Raw genomic sequence first — 5854 nt, forward strand, 5'->3', positions numbered from 1 at the left:
ATTTGACATGCAAGTAATCCTGTGTTGTAGCTTCACTCATTTTTAGGTCTGCTTGGTGCTGCTCCTGACATGCCCTCCTGCACACTTCATTGAACCACTATTGCTCCCTTGGCTTGATGGTAATGGTAGAGTGAGGGATATGTCAGGCCATGAGGTAACAGATTGTGTTTAAATACAATTCTGCTGCTGCTGATGGCCCACAGTGCCTCATGGATGCCCAGTTATGAGCTGCCAGATCTGTTCATTTCTTCCCTCAGATATAATAGAAAAAAAAATGCTGAAGAAATGCATGAACTAAATAAAAAGGAGAGAGAAATAAATACTGACAAAATAGATGGCAGCATTTGGAAGGTAAAAAGATTTCAGTTTTATTATTGATGAGTGAGAGGAATATATCACAGTTTGGGGCTTCTGGAAGTGGATTTACTGATAATCTGGGGAATTGATAGGAAACTGCTTCATAGTTGGTGGAACAAATTCCCGCCCTTGGGGTGGAGCCAAAAGCTGCATCTGTCCAATAACAGACAGAGTCGAAGTACTGTATCAGGCCTTGTTAACTCAGTTGGTACAGCATGAGACTTTTAATCTCAGGGTCTTGGATTTGAGAGCCTTGTTGTGTGGTTGTTCTTCCCTTTTTCAGTCTTCATCAGCAGAGAGTTCAAGGAGTGTTTGAAATTAATATCAACAACATCACCAGATTTCAACTACTCCCACCCCGCCCCCTCCCAGTGTAATTGACAGGACTCTCAACCTCTGCCTTCCCCCTTCCCCTCCCTCCCAGAACTGTGACCGGGTTCCCCTTGTCCTCATTTTCCACCCCACCTGCCTCCACATCCAAAGGATCATCCTCCACCATTTTCGCCACCACCAGCGTGATGCCACCACCAAACGCATCCTCCCCTCCCCTGTCAGCATTCCGAAGGGATTGTTCCCTCCGCGACACCCTGGTCCACTCCTCCATTACCCCCAATACCTCGTCCCCTTCCCAAGGCACATTCCCATGCAATCGCAGGAGATATAATACCTGCCCTTTTCCCTCCTCTCTGCTCATTATCTAAAGCCCCAAACACTCCTTTTAGGTGAAGCAGCGATTTACTTGTACTTCTTTCAATTATGTATACTGTATTCACTGCTCACAATGCGGTCTCCTCTAAACTGGGGAGACCAAACGCAGATTCGATGGAACACCTCTGCTCAGGCCGAAAGCATGATCCTGAGCTTCTGGTTGCTTGCCATTTCAACACTCCCCCCTGCTCTCATGTCAACATTTCTGTCTTTGGCCTGTTCCAGTGTTCCAGTGAAAATCAACCCAAGCTCGAGGAGCAGCACCTGACCTTTTGATTCGGCACTCTACAGCCTTTTGGATTGAACATTGTGTTCAATAACATCAGAGCATGACTGGTGTCAGGCAACCACAGGCATTAACGCACTCTTTGCCTTTGTCCCAGGACAGCTTTGTTATTTAATCTCTCCTGCCCTCTGCCCTATCAAACACCTTCCCCTTTGTTCTCTCCCACATGCCCCTCCCTTTCACTTGTTTAAAACCGAATTCTTTTCTAACCTGTGTCAGTTCTGATGAAAGGTCACAGACCAGAAACATTAACTCTGTTTCTCTCACCACAGATGCTGCCAGAGCTATTGAGTATTTCCCGCACTTTTTGTTTTCATTTCAGATTTCCAGCATCTGCAGTATTTTGCTTTTATTGTGTCAGAAAGTCTTTCCTTGATTCAGTACTCTGACCTCTCTCCAGAACCTCTCTGCTAAAGATTGAACTTTATCTCATTTCACTCACAGCTCAGGGTCAGTGTGGCACAGTGGGACTTCTGGTTGTCTCCCACTTCACAATCCATCAGTACTGAGAAAACAATGGGGAATGTTACTCACATGTTGTGTTCTGTAACTTTTTACAAACTCTTTAACGTATATATTGTCTTCCAAAGCAGTGACATAATGGTGGCTTTAGTGTGTTGTTGAAATAGCTTTGTTGAGTTCGTGTTGTCCTAACAGTTAAACAGTTCTTGGTTCAATCCCAGGTTTTGGCACTTTCAACCTCTCCTGTGTCTTTTTCTTTGGCTCCAATTGTCAAGCTGCATGATTTACTCTGAAATTAGCACCAGAGAACCAAGGCACCAGCGAGCATGAGGAGCTGAAATTAGCACAGATCAAATCCACTTAATATTTCTGACTGAAGATGGTTGCAAATGCTTCAGCTTCATCTTTTGCACTGACGTGCTCACCACCACCATCATTGAGGATGTGAATGTTTTTGGAGCCTCCTCATCTTGTTAGTTATTTAATTATCCACCACCATTCACGACTGGATGTGGCAGGACTGTGGAGCTGTGATCTGATCCTGAGGGAGATATCCGTGCGTGGAGTGGCGGGATGTATGGAGAGTGATCCTGAAGAGGGTGTCCGAGCCTGGAGTGGAAGCTTTCTGTGGCGGTACAGGAGTAGGCCATTCAGCCCCACTGTTTTATAAAGGTTTAGCATAACTTATTTGCTTTTACTCTATGCCTCTATTCATAAAGCCAAGTGTCCTGTTTGCTCTGAGCAACCTTTTCCAACCTTGATCAAAAAAGATTGGTGTACATTGTCTCATTCTTCCTCCAAAACTGTATCACTTCACAATTCTCTGTGTAAAATTTTATCTGTTGTGTGAAAGCCCATTTTACCAGTGTGTTTAAGTTCCTCTGAAGTGTGTTACTGTCACTGGCATAGGACGAAATTCACGAGCATTCTTTGATGCTTTCTCCGTGGAAAGAGCAATCTTGCACACTAGCTCAAATGTGGTATTTTGTGTGTTTGGTATCTTTCCTCATCCACCAATATAAGCACAAATCTGTCTCATAATGTGCGGTCTAAGAATGTGCCAATGTTGCAATGTGGTGATAAATTCTTCAGTGTCACAATGTACTCACCAACTGTTTCACTACTTTTCTGATTTCTGGATCCAAGTTTGTAGCTTTCCGCGATCTCTAGTGGCTTCGGGTTGAGCCTCACTTCAACGAAGAAACGGAAAGTTATGATTTAAAGATTACACTGTCAATCATTCACATCTCTGTCTTCTCCTGAACTTCGAGTTCAAATTTGTTTGTGAAGTTGAGTCACACGTTAAGACAGCACAGTCTTTGTCTTTGTGAAGGAATTGATTTGGGAATGGCTGTTTGAAACTGTCCCTTCTTGCACAGAAATTCAGTGCAAATACTTGATCACTCACAATTTCCTTGAGAGAAATTTGTTCACAATCGCATTCGACACGGAAACTGCCTCAGCATTAATCTCACTGAAGCAGAATGTGACCGTGTTGTATGTTTCAGAATGTTGGTGCCGTTATTTGTCGCTTTTACCCGAGACCGGGACACAGGGAAAGGTTCATCCGAGTTTGGAATATATGATCATTCAGGAGGAAGAAAAATCAACAGGAACCAAATAAGAAAACCCAGTCTCCAGATTTGAGAATCTGTAGATCCGCTTTGGGAAAGTGAATCAGAGCAGAATGAAGGGTGAACAGACCAACTGCCAAGAAGAGATGAAGACACGGCTCAGTCAACACGTTCCCCTGGTTTATGATGCTGGAACATTCCTCACACAGAAATGATTCAACCCAATGACAAACATTCTTCCAGCTGATAATTTATGCTACTGATTTAAGGACTGTCTCATGTGGTTACCGAGTGACGACGAGAAGATATTAAACTTTGTTCTATTCAATCTAGCTGTGATGAAGTTTGAATTTTTCTACCTTTTATAAACAGCATTTGAAGGGTCTTGGTAACAATGTTCAGTGTTGATGAGAGTGGGGTCTGGGTGAGAAACTGCTGAGTGTGACAGGGTCAGGACTGGATGCAGGAAGTTCTCTGACAGTCTCCCTCTATCTCTCTAATGGGTTTGAGTTGATTTACGACTGGTAGCTTTTATTTTACTTTTCTTATTTAGAGATACAGCACTGAAACAGGCCCTTCGGCCCACCGAGTCTGTGCCAACCAGCAACCACCCATTTATACTAATCCTACATTAATCCCATATTCTCTGCCACATCCCCACCATTCTCCTACCACGTACCAACACAAGGCACAATTTCCAATGGCCAATTTATCGATCAACCTGCAAGTCTTTTGGAGGTGGAAAGAAACCAGAGCACCCGGCGGAAGCCCACACAGACACAGGGAGAACTTGCAAACTCCACACAGGCAGTACCCAGAACTGAATCCTGGTCGCTGGAGCTGTGAGGCTGCGGTGCTAACCATTGCGCCACTGTGCTGCTGTTGGTGTTTTGATTAATGAAGGAAGTTCCCTCCACACATTTTTTTTGGACAGACAGTGTGGTATAAGGATGTAAAGGGTTAATGCTGAAGATAGTGTGATCAACCCCTCCCACTGTCAGAGTGATGATGTAACAGTCACATGAGATGAAGTTTGGGAGAAGAGAGAGCAGCACCAAGGACATTGTGTAAATTAGAAAAGAGTTCTTAGTTCTTTCAGCAGGAACTGTGTCCAGAAAATATCGAGAAACTCACAATTTTATTATTCAGGAGTCGGAACACAGATATTAATTCCAAGTGACAGTTCTGGGACCAATTAACAAAAAAAGTAGAGAATAATATTGCTCACTGATTGAAATCCCCCAGTGAGGAGACAGTTCAACAGCTGATCTGTTGGGGCATCCTTCGATCCAAGGTTTCAGCAACATTTAATCTCCATTTTTGGTGAAATTCTCTGTTATTTGCAACTTTTTTTATCAGCTTTGTTGGGCGAGTGAAAAAACTGAAAAAATTGAACAGTTCCATCCTTTCTTTTCTTCCTTCTTCTCTTCTTTCCATCAGTTTCTCTTTTCTGTTCCAGATCAATATAATGATGAGAATCCCAATTTAATCTGCTGTTTCTGGTGTTTTATCCATTCCAATCAAAATTTCAACATTCCAATCAAATCTATTTGTTATTCCACAGTGTCTCTCCATGTGTTTTATTCTGTTGTATTCTCTCACAGTCTGTTTGATGATCAATGTTACATCTCACTCTCTGTTCTGGTGAAGATCAGAAGCAGTGATATCTGTTTACACCACCCGACAAGTCGGCCTGAGGCTGTGCCTCGCCGATCATGTGGAGTTAAAGCAATTCTTCCAGTCAGTTGGTTCAGTTGTCATTTCATGAGAAATTCGGTCATCATGACTTCGTCAGTGACCTAATGGTTCAGGTGTCTGAGTGATGTTAATCATGATGTGATGAAATGATTGTATGTTCCAGTCTTTCCGTGGTGGGTTTTCACACTGAGTAGAAACGGGTTGGACATGGTCTGGAAATGTTTCACACCGCTCCATTCCCAACTTCATTTACTGACAGAAGATATATTTCCATCATTACACAGCTGGCTGCACAGCCAGAAACTGTGCTGAAGGTGACAGCTATACCTCTGCAACTGACAAGGTGGCAGAGAGGTTAAGGCGATGGACTGCTAATCCATTGTGCTCTGCACACGTGGGTTCGATTCCCATTCTTGTTGTTAGTTTATGAACTGTTCAGTGTTTTGTTTGTGTTGGTGGAGTTTATGTGCAAAGTCAGCCTCGAAACCTGTTCTTGTCAATGTCCAGACAGTGATTCCAGAATGAGTTATACTTTATTAAAATTGAGACAGACAATTGGAATTCTTCACCCAAACTGCACTGGAATGAAGATCAAATAGGGATCACGAAACGGAGCAGGATTTTTCCTCCCCTCCTTCCTTCCATCTTTACTTTCTCTGGATTTGCACCAAGTGAAAGACAAATGGAAAAAGCAAATGGCGAGGGAGCAGATGCCGAAAATTATCCTTTGGCAAGAAATTTATTTTCAAATCTTCTTGATAGATTAAGT

General features: G+C 43.1%; 1 non-coding gene across 1 annotated transcript; it reads left to right on the forward strand.

Moving 5' to 3' along the window:
* The first annotated feature begins 5422 nt into the window (after window positions 1-5422).
* On the forward strand, window positions 5423-5504 carry trnas-gcu (transfer RNA serine (anticodon GCU)). Its single transcript has one exon. It is a non-coding gene; the product is annotated as a tRNA-Ser (tRNA).
* Window positions 5505-5854: the final 350 nt, after the last annotated feature.

The sequence above is a fragment of the Heterodontus francisci genome, unplaced genomic scaffold (genome assembly GCF_036365525.1).
Source record: "Heterodontus francisci isolate sHetFra1 unplaced genomic scaffold, sHetFra1.hap1 HAP1_SCAFFOLD_102, whole genome shotgun sequence".
Classification (NCBI taxonomy): Eukaryota; Metazoa; Chordata; class Chondrichthyes; order Heterodontiformes; family Heterodontidae; genus Heterodontus; species Heterodontus francisci.